Source organism: Octodon degus, unplaced genomic scaffold (genome assembly GCF_000260255.1).
Source record: "Octodon degus isolate 3935 unplaced genomic scaffold, OctDeg1.0 scaffold00017, whole genome shotgun sequence".
NCBI classification, from domain to species: Eukaryota; Metazoa; Chordata; class Mammalia; order Rodentia; family Octodontidae; genus Octodon; species Octodon degus.
In genome coordinates, this window is record NW_004524593.1 from 16,551,878 (window position 1) to 16,569,919 (window position 18,042).

Consider the following 18,042-nt stretch of genomic DNA (forward strand, 5'->3'; position numbering starts at 1 on the left):
TCTGGTATCTGTAGTCCTCCCAGTTCTGCTAATTCTTGGGGTAGGGATGGAGCAGTTCAGAGGTTTCTGTTTTTCCCCCTTCCCACTATCATTTCACAGGTTAGGAGGTCATTCAGGGTTCTCGTGGGGTTCTAAGTATATCCATCTCAATTAGGTAAAGGAAAACGGAGCCAATAATTACACGGGTGGGCCTGGGGGGTGGGGTGGGTGCAGATCTTTGGATCATGCACAACAGATCTAAACCAAACAATTTATCACCTGGCTTCCACATGCTCGCTTCTGATACACCTGTTACCCTCTACTAGTTTGTCTCTCTTTTTTGTTGCTGTTAATGCTTTTGATGTCATCTCTAGCAAACCACTCTGCAACTCAAATAATAAAGAATTACTCCCACCAAGAGCGGAGAAGCGTTCTTTTTTCCTCACAGCCTCTTCAGCGTTTGTCACTACTTGATTTCTTTATGACAGTTGTTCTTTCTGGGGTGAGATGGCATCTCAATGTTGTCTTAATTTGCACTTCTCCAATGACCAGTGCTTTGGAAACTTTTTCATGTATTTATTTGCCAATTATATTTGTTCCTCTGAGAAGTTTGTACTCTGTCTTTGTTTTTATTTTTACTCTTTAAAATAAAATAAAGGGCCTGGGAGATAACTCAGTAGAATAAGCACTTGCCTGGCAAGTACAGGATCCTGAGTTCAATCCCCAGTACAGAAAAAAAAAATTGAATTAAAAAAAAAAGAATTGCTCCTATTTGCTGGATGTTTTGCTGCATGGTTGAGTGTTTGCTGAGCCTGTGTGAAGCCCAGGCATCAACACTAGCACCATAGACACTTTTATGACTTCTATCTTCTCTAAGATCTTAATAGTTCTAGCCCTTATTCTTAGCTGTATGACACATTTGAGTTAATGTTTATGTAAAGTATAATACAGAATAGGAGTTCAACTTCTTTCTTAACACAATTTGCTGCAAGTACCATCCATATGTCCTTCATTTTCTTCATACCCTTGTAAAAAGGTAAACCAAATCTTCACTTGATTCACACAATCAAAAATATTGAGCTGGCCAAAGATGACTGAAATTAGTCACTCAAAATAGAAAGTGTGAGGTATCCACAGTTTTCAGATCCAATTGATATATTTTCTTTGAGAACCATCTATTCAAAGCCTATGCTTATTTGAAAGATTAATTTGTCCTCTGTTGATTGGTTATGAGTCCTTACAAAGTTAAATATGGATCTTCTATCAGTTGAAGTACTTGAAAATGTTTTCGTATTATGTAGGTTATTATTTCATGTTTTTGTCGGTGCTGTTACAGCACAATTTTGTTAACTTCTTCAGTTCTGTCCGAAAGATGTTGTGCCAGCCCTACTTCATTTATAGTGGGCCATAATCAAATCTGAATTTCAAAGGACTGCCTGACTAAACCATCAGGAACTCTTCAATATCGTCTTGTCAAAATATTGAGGCTGAGGTGATAGTTTAGTGACCACTTAGCAGTAAATTCTCCCGTGCCAGATGTCCCTTGGCATGCCATCGCAGTTCACCCCCTTGTGCATCCCTGCAGTTCTGTTAGGATGTACCAGGCAGGATCTGCAGTCATTTTATCACACGCTACTTTTCTTCAAGCTTATACTTCTCTGCTCAGGCTGCAACAGAGATGAAACTCAACTTTTAGCTAGGAGACAAAAGAGGAAGAGGCAAGTTTTGTGGAGAGTGAGACACATTTCTTCTGTGCTCATGTTTTCTATTACATTGTAAGAAAAATCAACTTGCTAGTATTTTGGATATATATACTTCTGGTCATACAGAAACTGTGATGATGTGATGTCTAAATGAAAAAAAAGATGGATGTCTAAAATTTAGAAATTATTACAGTGAAGAACATGTTGCCATTAGTGCTCCTCAAAATCCTTCCCTTCCCTTTGAACATTCTTATCCCATCACTCTTGCTAATTCCTGAAGCAATTCTGGAAGTCCTCTTTTGTGAGTGTCTTTAGTTGTGCTGCCTTGCTGCCTTGATGTCCTGAATTGATTTAATATGTTTAGCTTTTGTGGTCTTTTCGACTTTGGGGAAGAGCTGGGAGTTGTATAGAGCCAGGCAAGAGGCACAAGATGCCAGCACACACTGTGATGCGTGAGTCAACCTTGCCATTGGGTTGGCTGCAGCAGTCACTGAAGTTTTGAGGATGCCTCAGAAGGGCATTCAGGAAAGAGAAATTCAGAATGCCTTCAGAAAGTGGTAAGAATGATGGGACAAGTTCGCTTGAAGTGAGCCAGGGTATTCTGAGGGGGATTAATGACAATGTGTCTTTTAGTGAGCTAATTAAATATTTTTGATCACCTTTTGTAATTGTAGAGAAATAATCACACAACAAATTACTCTGACAGTCATTCCTCTCTGGGAATTAAAAAGTGCAAGGATTATTAATGAATAGACTTACAAAGCAAATTGGCACCATTCTGCGTTTTTTCAGACATCAATTCAGACCCCGTTCTGATTGGTTGAGCCAAGGATGCCAGCAATGATACTTATTCCGGAAGCGCTTCGTCGGTTTTCCTGCACAAGGAGATGCAGACAGGAGGATGCAGGTCAGCACGGCTCACTGCAGAAGTGAGGCAGGAAAGGAGAAATCCTTGGGGTACTGCTGCGGGCAAGGGTCACCTCCGCTCTCTGCTGACCTCTGGAAGATGAGGTGCATGTGGGGTCCTCCAGAGCACCCCACCCTAGGAGCAAGGCAGCTGAGCTCTCCTGCTCGAACTCCTGTCACAGGCTGGAGGTGCCACTAAAGAGTGGCCTGTCCAGTGTTGCCTGCACCAAAGCAGTTCATCCAGAATGTGCCCCAAAGGACAATCTCATCACCAAGGGGGGAGGTGCAGGGTTTAGCGTCTGGACCACACGCCCAGAACAAAAACAGCGAGCCCAGGGCTGGTGCTGGGGAGATGGGCAGGATCTGAGTAAATTCCAGTGGAACAGAAAGGGAAATACGGCCTTTGGCTCTTGAAACCACAGATTTAGTGATAGCTGTTACTCTCTTATCAGGGGAGAATTCAGCAGGAAACCAGAAGATGGATACTCAGCCCTACCAGACTAAGTATCATGGTTCAAGGACTTTGTTTCCTTTAATCCCTGTGATATTTCCATAATATCCAAATAATATTTAACTGATGCCACTGTCATGCTTACATCTAACATCACTGCCAAGGTAGCTTTCCCCCTATCCCTCTTTCTCCTCCCTGTCCTCTTCCCCTGTCTCTTTCCTTCCTCTTCCTCTCCTCTTCTCTTCTCCTCCATCCTCTGTTTCTTTTCCTTCTCTCCCTCTTTAAATCTGTGTCTTTCTGTGCTGCTGAGACTGACTTTAAACTCTTTGGCTCAAACAATCCTCCTTTCTCAGCCTCCCAAGTAGCAATGGGCCTGCAAGGCTGTACCATTGCACACGGCTTGTTTTTATTTTAATAGTTCTAGTTCAGAGACCTCTGCAAAGTTTCAACAAATTAATCAAAGCCTGGTGAAGTGTTGGAGCTTAGTAAATATCAATGGAATGAATACATGAATCAGAGAGTCACTATTAGATAATGTCACCTTTTTAGTTATGCTGCGTCCATTTCAGCTAATTCTCCCCTCCATCCCTCTCTTCCTTTTCCCTCCCCCAGTCTCTTTTTCTCTCTGTAGTACCTGGTTCTGAACCCAGGACTTCAGTGCCCCTCACCCTCCAAATTAAAAAAAACATTTAATCAGAGTCTTTCTGAATTGGCCAGGCAGGGTTTGAACTTGAGATCATCCTGTCTTAATGCTGGGATTACTGGTTTTCACCACCTGCCTTAAAAGTTTTCTTATCCGACATCAACTTTTACCTTTACAGCTCTAAGAAATAGGCAGAATCGACACTCATTTTTCTCATTTTATTGTTGAGGAAGTTCAAACTGGGAAGAATCAAGCCCAAGCCTGCGGTTCTACAGCCAGTGAATGTTCAGACTTGGAAAAGAATGTCAACCTGAACTCCAGATCTCTTTCCTTGTCAATTAAAGTCTCTAGCTAATGAGTCACGCATGCCTACAGATCGCCAGCTTGGCCTGTGTGCCTCCTGTTTTCTCCTTTCCGCATCGAGCAATGGAGGAGGCGGAAGGTGCTCAGTGAGCACTTTGGGACCCGTGCTCTGCGCCACAGGAAGGACGGTCTTACTGACTGATGATGCAACAGGCTGTGATGGAGCCGGGAGGGCGGTGAGAGCCGCGATGAGGTCATGGCCCTGCGGGCATTTTGCTCATAGTGTATTCTCAGTGCCTGCATAGATTGGGTGCTCAATCAGTATTTAAGGAGCAGATCTATGAAAGTCTAAGTGATTTTCACATTTTCTGAAATCATGTTTCCCTTATATGTTACTTCTCATGGATCAGAAACCTAAATTTATCCTTTTGTGGTTCTAAAAATATCAAAATCATAGAAAATTAAGACATTTAATGTCAATGAATTCCTAGAGTTAATTCCTTGAGCCTTGGGATTATGACTCCAAAATTTAAAAAACTATTTTCACAGGTAGGGATTAGATTCAGGTGTATTTTTCTTTTTTAAAAAATTAACATCGTGGTATCTGGAGCCCAAGAGTTGATTCCCTGGACATCATCTGCAGTGGTCTGAGCTCTGTGGAAGGTGTAATGCTTATTTTTGTGCAACTAACAATGCCACAGTGTCTGGAAAGTTTTAGGGAGGGGACTTTGTCCATTCAGTCTCCTTGAAAATAGGAAATAGATGCTTTAAAAATAGGAAAATAGTTGCCTAATCAATTGGTCAGAGTTGTATTATTACATGCTTGATTAGGAAGGGGTCTCTTCTCTAAGGGTTAAGGTGGACTGTCAACATGATTGCTGTTGAGAACTACGAAGGGGATTAATCAGCTTTCTCCTGTGGGTTTCTGGATGAGTCACAGAGGTGTGAACATGGCCTACGGCATCTGGCGCCTTCCACTCTGGCATTAGTCCTCTGCTCTGCCTCATGCCCACCACGAACTAAGCAGCTTTGCTTGGAGAAGGTCAGCCATGGACTGAATTCCCTCCAACTATGAACCAAGTAAACCTCTTAGATAATTTGTCCCAGTGATGAGAATTTGAACAATGCCCCTTCTCTCTGACCGCTGTAGCAAGATGGGGAATCAGATGCAAGGCGCTGGGGCCCGGCCATTTCTTTCTCTGAAGACAACTAACGTATGAGGGACTCTAAATTTAGATAAGGAAGTTCAGCATGAAAAATGAAAGTGTCCCAGTTTAGACTAAGCTTGAAAACTAATCAATTTTGACTAAAAGGTTTTGAATTATCGATTAGCTTATATTTTGGGTCTTGTTCTTTCTCTTTGTTTATAGAACTTTCAATACAGCATCACAGGAGTAGCTGTAAGTAGCAGGAAATTGCTCAGGAATTACTGCATCTACTTCTTTTAATTTAAATAGCAGTAGAATTAGGCTCATATATATTATGGCTGACTGTACACACTCTGTTCATGTTTGTTGAGCCACTCAGTAGCTCATATCCAAATCATGTTTCTCTCTCTTCTACAACAATTCTCCCAAATCAATGGTCTCTTCTTGAATGATGTAATTTCAATCACCTGGAAAACACTAAAATTACACATTAAAAAATCAGGGCTCTGCACTATATTTATTTTAGGGAAAAACTTGATCATTGTAGACACAGATGGTAGAGTTTGCACTTTTTTCTTTTTTAAAAGAAAGAAACACCTACAGGAACTTTTAGAAACTTCATACTAAAATCACATAAGAATAAAAATTAAGGAAAATGGAATCTAGATGTGACTATCAATCCTAATGTCCATCTAATAGGATTAAGAAACACCTAACAGATTGGCAAAACATACAATTTGTGTGCATGTGTGTGTGGCTGGCTCAGCCTGGCCTGGGGGTGGGGCTGGTGCAGCATGTGGTACTGGGGGTCAAACCTCGGCCTATGCACTCAGCCTGAGCTTGCCTAAGCAGACACATTAGACTGCTGAGCTATCTCACCAGCCCACAAAGCATACTTTTGGCTGGGTCTGGGCAGGTCATGGAGGCACAGCCTTGGGGCCTGTATCTTATTCTCTGCCCCTTCCTCTCTGGCACTGTTCATCTTTTCTGCTTCCTGGCCACCAACTAAGCATCTCTGCCCTCCTGTGCCCTTCTGCCATGTTGTTCCTGTTTTGAAACCTATTGAGCATGGACTGAAAGCTATCCAAACATGAGCCAAATCTGACTTTTCCTCTTTTGACTCTTGGGTGTTGGATGTTGTGTCCTGTCTATAGGAATGCTGACTAAAAAGTAAGGCATTATTTCTTATACATGTAAAGTATTTTCTATTCTTAATAATAACAGCTGAACTCATCAGTCATCTTGAGTACCAAGCTGATACATTTTGTAAGTGAAGGACCAGTTAATCTCTAAATTAGGAAAGAAAAGAAAAAACAGAACTGATGAAACAACAATGAAACAAAAGCGAACACTAGAAAGCACAGTGGATGTCACCAGAATAAAAATCTGGTTCATAAACTCCACTGAGCAAAAACTGTCTAACACTGTTGAAAACAGCATCTCTTGACACAGGAGCAGGTAGCTCATGACAAAAGAGAGGACTAAATGAAAATAAAACATAGCCAGCATGTGAATTTTCAGATTTCATTTCACTGTTTTACCCTCCAAACTGAATCTTATAATTTTTTTATTCTTAAGTTAACTCATTAAAAAATGTCTCGAGACTCACATTCATTTGCAGTGAGGACAGCTGGTGGTGTGCTTTCTATTGTTGGAGAAGCAGGAAAGAAAGAAGGAAGTGAGAGAGAGGGGGCGGCAGCTGGAGCCAGCTGGGGCCAGCTGGGGAGGCGCCAAACAGGAGCTGGCTGACCTCTCTTATAAGTAGAATGGCTTGCGGGACTGCTGTGGAAACACCTACACACTCAAGAGTAGGAGGGAGGCTGTTAATAACCGTGAGGGACAGGAGAGCTTCCTGGGGAAGCTGGTGAGAAGGCGGCCCTCCTTCTAGCTCAGCTTGGTGACAGCTGCCTGTCTTGCCGAAACCCCAGAATCTGATGAGCAGACAGCCCTGACCTGCAATGCTTGGACTCAGGACTTTGTGACTTCATGGTGACACAGAAGCTGCCCATGGTCAGTAGAAGCTGTGCTTTGGGCTGTGAGTGTTGACCTTTTCCTGGGACTGTGACATGTGGTAAGTGATTTTTTGATGAAGCCAGGTCCCAGCATTGAGTCACAGCGCAGTTTTCAGGCCATCATGAGAGGAAGCCACCCGCACTGTAGCAAGGTGAAAACCTGATGCGTGGTAGGTGTGTCAAATAACCTCAGCTTAGGTGCTTCAGCCAGCAGGGATCTATCCAGACGTTGTCCACCTGAGTCAAGAAATATCTGCCTCCTCACGGAGGCTCTGTCTCCCCGGAAGTGGGGACATCAACTTGCTATTGTTCCCTTGGTTCCCATCAGAGTGCAGCCTCGTGTGACTGAGGGTGAGGTAGTCAGCGCAGCTCTCTTTTGAGATAAAACACAGCGATCTTCTTTTCCCTGAGCCTCCTTTTTGGTTCCTTCTGATTCTTTCGTGTTTTGCATTAGCTCGGTAAGCCAGACAAGGCGGTAGCCTTCCCAGGCATGGCTGACCTTCCTCTGCACACTATAATGTTCTCATTGGCCAGTGTGTGCTCAAACAGGTCCCTTGCCCCTGCCCACACTCTCAGAAGCCCAGGAGATGTTGTGATTTTAGGGATGTAAAGGCCAAAATCTCTATTCTTTCTGCATTGATTTAGGTTTTGGGGCTGATTTAAGTCTGAGCAAAGAATAATTCTTCCAGCGTGTCAATTTGGTTTATTAGGGTACCACATTGAGGTTAGAGATTACACTTCCAACTGGTAGGATGTTATTTCTTTGCTCAACTTATACATAAGTTGATAGATAAATGGGGACCCTTTCCACTTTAATTTCCTTGCATTTTCCATTTTAACATTTCTGCTGCTGATAGTTTGATTTTCTAGAATGTTCTGTGATTTTCTATCTAGAGTCTGTTCAATAGTAGAAGCTATTAGAACTGTTTAGTTGTAATCCTGTCAATCTCCAATTGATTATAATTCACAGACCAGGGGAATTCTTTTAATTTTCTTTTAGGTATCAACTTTTCCTTCTCAGCCACATGTCTGTGGCTCCATTTCTTTACAGGTAGGTTGAAAGTCATTTCTAGCTTCTTGTGGGGAGTCTTTCCTTCCTACCTTATTTATTCTCTCTGTTCTCTTTTCAGTACTTGACTTTGATTTTGCTCTTTGTTCTTTTTGATGTTTCTTTATTTTAAAAAGTGGAATATACTCCTGGAAGGTCTATGAACAGGTATGTGCTTTTGAAAAACTAATAAAATCAGGTCGAGGAGATGGCTCAGTGGAATAAGTGCTTCTCTGGCAAGTGCAAGGCCCTGAGTTCAATCCCCGATTCCACAAAAAAAAAAAAAAAAGAAAAGCTAATAAAATCAAAGCCCAATAACATGCACCTGCTACCAAAGTGAAAAAAGGCAAGATTAAAAGCACCTTAGAAATTCTGTCTGCTTTATCTCCATCCTAGCTCCATTCTGTCTGTTTCTGTCTCTGTCTCTAGCTCGAGTTATCTTCGAGTTACTTATCAGAACTGAACCCAAGAGTGCTCTACCACTGCACTACATTTCCAAACTTTTTGATTTTGTATTCTAATTTTGAGACAGAGTGTTAGTAATTTGCCCTTATGGGATGTGAGCGTGTGATCCTTTGGCCTCCGTGTACTGCTGAAATTACACTCACATGCCATCTTGGCCATATTCTGATTACTGATTTATTTACTCTCTTGCTTTTCAAAATAATAGTTTTTTTTAACCAACTTTGTATCATATGTATAAGCCATACACTTAATTTAATTTTGAATTTTTTTTTGTGTGTATTTGGTACAGAGTCTCACTAGGCAGATTGGAATCATAATGATCCTCCTGCTTTCAGCCTCCCCAGTGCTGGGATTCCAGGTGTGCACTACTACACTTGGATTCTGTTACCAACTCAGCCTGCCCCCCTGGGGGGCAGTGTGGCTTGTGGGACTGGGGCTTGAACCCCAGTCCCTGTACTTGCCAAAGCAAGCATTTTGTCTGCTGAGCTATCTCACCAGCCATCAATTTTGAATTTTCTATAAATGGAAATATCTGTTAGCTTTCACTGAAATATTCCAAAACATTAGCTTACAATAATACTGGGCTCATAATTTTTTTTTTTTTGGTTGGCATATAGGGGGGATTTCGTTGTGGCTCCCAGGAATGTCAGCTGGGTTCCCTCATGCATCAGAAGTCAGCTATGCACCATAACTGTGTGGCTGGCCCGAGGCTGTCCACAGGGGTGATGGGGCAATCCTTCCAGAGCCCTTGCATTCCGGGGGAGAGGGCAGGCTCGCGTAGTGGTCATGGTTGGCCTCCCAAAAGGGTCAGCTGGAATGCACAGTGCTCATTCTGCTTGCCCGTGACCTGGCCAAAGCACATCACAGGGCCAAACCCTCATTCACATGGTAGAAAAATAAACTTCCCATTTCCAAAGAAAAATATCAAAAGCATTTTTCGAAGGGGCATGAACCCTGGAAAGGAAGAAATTTGTGACCACGTCTGAAATTAGCCATTGCTTGATTTCCTGGTTACAGAGAGGTGTGGTAAAAAGCTCAGGATACAGGAGTGCTCTTTTGTCCTTGTAATTCTATAGCAGTTTATTTTATATCTTTCCTACTTTTCCTCCTCATAGCATGTTTAGTTTTGTCGTTGTTTGTTGGGTCTAGTTGATTGATAATGAGTAGCTCAGCACTGGAAGTGTCTGCGCTGTCTTCGGGTCTTGGCTGTCCTTCTGTGATTTGCTTGCAAGCGCAGCCTCACTCTTCTGCAGGTCTTTTCTCACGGCTGCTTTGCTACTTCCTTGCTTGTTCTGGAGGCTTAAAATTTCAACATGGGCACAAGGGAGGAGGAAGGGGAAAAGGGAGGAGGGAAAATGGAAACAAAACTTCTGTAAATAAGAAAGTGAAGAGGGGGCGAAGGGAGGGGAGGGGACTGAGGTAAAACAAGAATCAAGATATGTCACATTCAGGTACAAACTCCCTACAATGATTGTGATCATCAGGTATTTCCACAATGTATCAATAAAATTAATTAAAACATTTCAATAAGATATTAGTAGGTACACTATTTCCTGCTATTTTGCGGTGTGGAATTTGTGGTTTATTGAACTGGTGACTCTGTGGATTCATAGCTTTCATTACCTTTTAGCAATGCTCATTTCAAATATTGCCTCTGAATTGCTACTTTCCTGCTTTCATCCAAAAGTTCTGACCAGGTGTATGTTTTGTTTGCTCTTTATTATTTGCTTTTTCCCATGGGGCCATTCGTGAGTTAAGAATTTAACTCCGCAAACCTTGGCTCTGTATAGCAAACAAAAGAGTGGCGGCTTAGCTTTCTTATACTCTTAAGTATCTAATGTCAACTCTTTGAAGAAATGATTGCCTTCTGTTACTTGGTTTTGCATTGTCTGTTCTGTTGCCTGCTTCTGCTTCAGAGTTCTGAACATGGTGTCTGTGGATCTCATGCCATGCTGGTCAGGTGAGGCAGGGGGTACTCGTAAGTTTTCAATGGAGCCGTCACATATGGCTCATCCATGCCACTTTTGAAGCTAAGGATGATAACGGGGTGTGTGGTAGGGTGGAAGGCTGGGTAATGGGTTGGAAGATGCAAAAGCCACCTGTCCAAGTATTATTTAGCATGAATGCATTCTGTGATGAACTGTGGAAGAAGAGAGGGAAAGTGGGTAGGAAGCAACCATCAAGATTTTCCTGCCTACCTTCCTCATTCTTTCTCTTATGGGGGAAGTGGCTGCTCCATGCAGGTGAGAGGAGAGTTAGACTTCTGCCTCAATGGCATTAACCAGAGGACAAGGCCAAGGCCAAGGCAGGACAACTGCGCCAGCTCCTTCTGAGCTCCTTGTCAACCTCCAGGAGCAGCCTGGCTCAGACATCTCTGTATTTCTATTTCTGTGAAATAAGTGAACCTGGATGCATTTCAGTCACTGCTTCCTCCACCAGAACTGCCTGAGTCAGGAGAGTGCAGACACAGAGTTCTCAGGCTGCTGTGGGAAGAATAGCCCTGGTTTAGGCTCCAACCTGGCTGTTAACAGAGAGCCCTAAATAAAGTCGATAATTTATTCTCTTTAGCTTAATTCCATTTTTTAAAAAAATCTTTTCCTCTCTAGAATAGAAGCCAAGAAGACTGTAGGTGGATTTAGGAATCATCTTTTACCCTGGACTCTGCATATGTCCCACAAAAACATGGTCATGCTGAATAAAAGCCAGGTTGTGGTTGCTGTAGCTGATTACGAATAATACATTGAGTTAGAATCATATTAAATACATATGATTAAATATGTTAAATTAGAAAATATTAAATGAAATTCTAATGGCAAAATGGATTTTCACTATGTAAAAATTGGTGATTGAGAAAAAATAAAATAAGATAATTAAAATGCTTTGGGTAAAAAAATATTTTTATTCTTCTATGTTTTATTTTCCAGTTTGTCCCTAACTGGCTTGGTAACTTTTGATGACTACTAAGGCAAGGATCAACTTTATTAGCAGCCCTCGCTTTCTTGGTATTACTCTGTAAGGTTTATTGAAATTGTGCCTTCTATGCGCCATTCAAATTCTCCATCTATTTTCTCATGAAAACTCTTAAAATTTTTGTAGGTAGAAGAAAAAACAACCGTCAAACCCAGTGAACCGAGTAAGGTGAGGCCACCCATGAGTGAAGGAGGATACTCAGGGGTGAAAGGCTGAGGCAGTCATGTCCAGGTAGAAAATCACAGGCCAACACTTCCCAGGTGTAGAGTTTTCAAGTTCGAGTTATAACCCCGATAAGAATATCAAGTATCACGCAGCCCATGATCTAACACATTTGCATAAACACTTTGAACAGAGGAAAAGTAAGACGGTTCTGTGGGCATTTATTTTTGATGATACACTCAAACAACAACAACAACAACAACAACAACAACAACAACAACAACCACCACAGAACTCACAAAAAGCATCAAGAAATACGTAAATTCAAATTCCATGAAGTTCAGTGGGAATTTTGGACTTGCCCTTCTGGCTCCCTTTGCAAATGGGAACTGGGGTCAGCAGAGACTGGTTTGTCAGAGTTGACTCCCTGGTGTGCGGGTTGAAGCTTTCTTGTTTCTGAACCAGGTCTCCTCAATTAGAACATTTTTGTAACGGTTGACAGTTATTTTCTCAGCCTTCCAGAGGCTGGTGGTGACACACCAAGAGATAGATCTTGAGATTCATATTGGATGGTGTGATTTGAATAAGTCCTCAAAGGCTGAAGATTGATTACTGAGGTGATAGATTTAAGAGGCGGGGCCTTTGGAGGTGACCAAGTCATGGAGGAGTGGCCTTTGTGAATGGCATTAGTGAGCACCTTGGGCCCTTGTGCCTCCCACCCGGTGTCAGGCAAGGGTGCAGGAACCAGGCGCCATTTGGGAAGCAGAGCACGGCCTCGAGGCTTGTGATTCTGGCTAAGCTCTTGCTCTTGGATTTCCCAGCTTCCAGAGTCATGAAGAATAAACTCCTGCTTGCGTATTACTTGTCGCAGGCAGTTTATTAGACCAACCAAGATGCTGGTGAATCAGCTAGTGTTACAATGAAAACCACCCGAGATAAACACCTTACATAGAGAAAAGGTCTATTGTGGCCCACAGTTTTGGAGGTTCCAGGCCACAGTCAGTTGTCTGTCTTGGTTACCTTTCTCTTGATACTGGGACAAAATACCTGACTCCCAGAGGGAAGGGAGGAAAGGTTTCTTTAGCTCAAAGTTTGTGGAGGTTTCAGTGCATTGAACTGGTTCCAAGGCAGCGGGTGGCACATGGCAGAGCGCAGCAGTTCATGGAGACAGAAAGCAGCAGAAGTAAAAGCAAAGACGGAGAAGCCTTAGAGAGAAACCTCTTCCCTCTCTTACATCGTATGCAGGCTGCCTGCGCCTGGGCGGGCGCAGCACTCACACCCATAACCCCAATGTGGGACCGTGACTCAACAAACAACTCCAGAAGCCTGCCTCATGACTGTGTGAGGCTTTGTGGGGACATTGGACAGAAACCGTAACAGGTGTCCTCATTGGCTCTGGGTCTATACCTGAAGACCTCACCCTAAGACCCCCTCCTCTTAAAGGTCTGACCTCAGGATTCAGCCTTGGAGGGACATTTTCAATCCAAACTATAGTAGATGGTATCTTAACAACATGAGGAAGATGATCAACACAGATGCAAAAGAACACAAGTGGGGCCAGGGATATAGCTCAGTGGCACAAGTGCCTGCCTGGCAAGCAAAAGAGCCTGAGTTCAACTGCTGGTACCATAAAAAAAAATTAGGAAAAGCAAAGTACAAAATATAATGATGTTATTTCATAATATGAAATCCACTTGCTCCATTGGGCCCAATTTTTAAAAAATCAAACCAGATTTGTTTCAGAATTAAGTAAGAAATAATTTGATATTTTTGAGAAATTAAATTAATACTATGTCTAAAACACACTACTTTAGAGGGTCTGTGATTCTTTTGGCCATTATTCTTAGATTATTTTTTTCTTATGATACTAAGAAGTGCCAGTGACACATGAAATAAAGATTTTTTACAGATTAAAAACGTTGTCCTCCGAATCTTTCAACAAAACCACACCATAAACCATAGAATCTGGGGTAGAGTGATGATGCACAGTGCTATTTGGTATTTTACTTAAGGCTTTTTTTCTGCAGTTAAGTTTTCAAAGGGAACAGCGTACACTGCCAGTGTGTTTTGAGGTTAACAGAGTAAAAACATTGTATATCTCATGTACCTGAAGACAATTCTATATGAAATGCTATTGTCTTGGCTTTTTCTTTTCACATTCTCCAACATCCCTTGATCAAAGCTTTTAATAATTAATTGCATCTCTTAGTAGATGCAGTAGTCTTGAACATCGAAATTACTTAGAGAAAAAACTTGCTTAATTCTTCCTGTTTTCCAAGCTTGACCTTCGTGGGTTCAGTCCAGAAGCACCTGTTCCACCCTTCTGGCTTCCTCTGACTCTTCCTTCCACAGGCCTGAGCCCACCCACACCGAGACTCCTGCGGGACCTATGGTCCCCTGTGCCGCCTCGAAACCACTTCCTTCTCACGAGAAGCCAAGAAATGGATGTTTGGCGACTGCATTCTATTTTTCTTAGAAAACGAATAAGAGAAAGGTGACCATCGAGCATCTGGTAATGTTCTTTTTGGAAATAATCCCATTTTTGAAGTTTTTATGAAACTTGCCCATCACTGTACTAAAATCATTTGAAACACAGGAGCATGTGCGACACACGGAACATCACAGAGGATCCCAATGCTCCACGGGGGAGCAGCAACGTCCAGTGCCCTGCCTGGAGGCCGCGTGGCTGGCTTCGCGAAGCCTGGCCAGGCAGGAGCCACCTGCGGTGTCTGCCGCACTCCTGAGAACACATCCTCTGGGGTGTTCTGAGGCCCCTCGGGTGCGATAAGCCGTCCTGTTCATGTCCCAGGGGAGGGAGGGGTGGGTTATAAAACCCTGGGCCACACCGGTACCGCAGTCCTCAGTAAGGAAAAAAGGGAGAACAAAACTCACCTCCTCTGTTGGCCTCTAGGAGCCCTGACATGTTTCTGTGATTGAGGTTAAAAGCCCACAAGCACTCATTTGCCTACTTTAGGGTACATTTTAAATGTGGTGGTTCTTTTTTTACTCCATAATTTTATTGAGAAACAAATATCAATGAGATAGTTTCAAACCAAATTGGTAGGATAGATTCAATAAATAACACATTGCATACATTCTTCCTAGTGGTTAATTGCTGTACAAGATGTGAACATGATATCCTATTTACAAACACTATTAGAACAAATCCCTCTATTCATTAAGAGAATGTAACTATATATCTATCTTAACCATTTTCATTTAGAATACACAGATACAAAATGGACATTCATCTGTAACCCCTATTTTTGTTAAGTTCAGTTATATGAATATTATAGGTGTGTAAACTCAGCAAAATATTTTAAAAGAGTCCAGTAGTCCATAGTAGTATTGGGTCTTTCACTTCACTGGCAATGTCAGAAATTGTTGACCTGAGTCCCCTACAGCTCAACATAACAGCATGGCTTTACTTCTTACACTTCATTTTTATACCTTTCTGCTGGAGGGTTAAGACCAAGGTAAAGCAGGACCTATGCAACAAGAGTTGTAGCTTTTGGGTCTGATAAGTTCAGTGAGACCCCTTAGGATTTATCCTGAGATTTTGTACCTCAGATTGTAGAACCTTTGTCAGTGTCAGCCATATGGATGAGTCACGGCCATTGCTTGGCCAATGTGCTCTCTGTGAAAGCCTGAGAGAATGTTTTCTCTCCATGTGACTTTCTTTAGGCACACTCTACATCATTGGTCACTTTCCTCTTTGGCCCCATAATCTCCTTAATCAGAAAATTTGGGGCACTACTGAGTTACATGACGTTACAGTACAAGTTCTCATATGTCCTGAGTCTTAATTGACCTTGGAAGGCTCGGGCCAAGTTGGTTTTCCTTGCAGCCCTCCTTTTTCTCTAATTTTGGTCTGCAAACTTAGGTTTTTTAACCATCCAGAAGAGAAGTTTATTGTTATTACCGGACAACCTAGACTGTTAAGCTTCACCTCACTATCCGTCTGAAAATCAAACATCTTAGGCAAAACATGGAACAGGTATTTTTTTTATCAAGTATTGATATGTTGAACTTTAAGTGCCTACAGAATATGATGAAAAAACATGTAAAAATTAGAATATATTTTTAAAAATAGGCATAAAGAATTATATAATTCTTACATTTACACATAAGACCAAAAATCTCACCATATAAAACCTTGAAGAAGGAGAGTCCTACATCATTCTTTTTCCTTTCTCTTGCCTTCATTCACCACACCCTTCTTTTTGAACAATCATCTACCTGAGAGACAGCACAGCAGCAACTGGCATGTCATGACAAGCAGCCCGTATTCAGATGACCAGAATGACAGGTACTCCAAGCATGAAACTACTATTACAGATTATCAACTTCAGTGCAGTTGCTTAGTTCACAGGTATCAGTATATATAGCTAGTCAGTGTGAGAATCTTTCCAATTAACTGCTAGATTCAAAAATCTTCTGGAGATTCTCAGGATAATTGCTTTGCCCATCTTCAAAATATAACTGTATGGCTTGTCACTGTCATGTTTCCTAGCTCTTCTCCTCTCCCTTTCTTAATTAGTCCTCGAGATCCTGCTTTCCCTTTACTTGTATTATACCTTTCTATTTGTATTTCTTCTTTTGAGTTCTTATGCTAGGGAAAATATATGATATTTATACATGTGTGTCTGGTTTATTTCACTTATGAGTATATCTGAAAATGGCATCCACTTCAATATAAAGGCTTCGAGTTTATCATTCAAAATAGATGAATAATACTCCATTGTGTAAAAATACCACATCTTTTGCAACCATTCCTCAGGTGATGGGCATCTTGGATGTTTCCAAGCTTTGGCTATCAAAAATTGTGCTGCTATAAATATAGCACACATATATCCCTATGATATGATGTTCTCAGATCCTCCAGGAAAATTCCCAGTATAGGAATAGCTGGTTTAAATGGTATTTCCAGTCCAACTTTTCTAAGGAGTCTCCACACTGATTTCCATAACGGTTGCACCAGTTTACATTCCCACCAGCAGTGGAGAAGGATTCCCTTTTCCCCATAGCCTCTCCAACATTTGTTGTTGGGTGATTTCTTTATGATAGCCATTCTTTCTGGGGTGAGATAATATCTCAAAATTGTTTTAATTTTCATTTTGCGGATGGCTAGTGATGTGGAGCATTATTTCATATATTTATTCCCTTTTTTAGTTTCATCCTCTGAGATGCATGTGTTCATCTTGGATACCCATATCCGGACTGGGTCTTCAAATTTTGGGGCCCTTCTGTTTTTTATAAATTCTAGAGAGCAGACGTTTGTCTGAGTACTTATTTGTAAAGATTTTTTCCAAATTTGTGGGTTACCTTTTCATTCTGTTGGTAATTTCTTTTGACATGAAAAAATTTCTCAGTAAGAGCAGGTCCCAGTTGTTAATTCCTTCAACTGTTTCAATTGCAATTTGATTTCTGTTCATGAAGTCTTTGCCTACCCTTATGTCTTCAAGAGTTCCTCCTACTTTCTCTACCAGGAGATTTAATATCTCTGCCTTAATGTTTAGATCTTTAATCCATTTTGACTTTAGCATAGTGCATGGTGATAGACCTGGGTCAAGTTTTAGTTTTCGGCATGTAGAGAGCCAGTTTTTCCAGCGCCATTTGTTAAAGAGGCTATCTTTCTTCCAGTGAGTATGTTTGGGCCCTTTGTCAAAGATAAGGTGGCTGAGTGTGTTTGTAGGTGTTTCAGTGTCTTCTAATCTTTTCCACTGATCCTCAGGTCTATTTTGATGCCAGTACCATGCTGATTTGATCACAGTAGACTTGTAGTATAATTTCAAGTCAGGAATGGTAATGCCTCCTGCCTGTCTTTATTGCCCAGAATTGCCTTTGCTATTCTAAGTCTTTTCCAGTTCCAGATAAATTTTAGGAATGATTTCTCTAAGTCTGTGAGATATGTCGGTAGTAGTCTGATAGGGATTGCATTAAATCTGTACAGCAATTTTGAGAGTATGGCCATCTTCACAATGTTGGTTTTTCCTATCCAGGAGCTTGAAATATCTTTCCATTTTCTGAAATCCTCTACAATCTCTTTTTTCAGAGTACTGTAATTTTCCTTGAAATGATATTTTGACTACTTTAGTTAGATGAATTCCAAGGTATTTCATTTTCCTCAGGGCTATTGTAACAGGTATTTTTTCTGTAATATCCCTCTCAGTGTGTTTGTTGTCTGTGTAGAGGAATGCTATTGACTTTTGGGTATTGACTTTATAACCTGCTATGCTACTGAATTTCTGT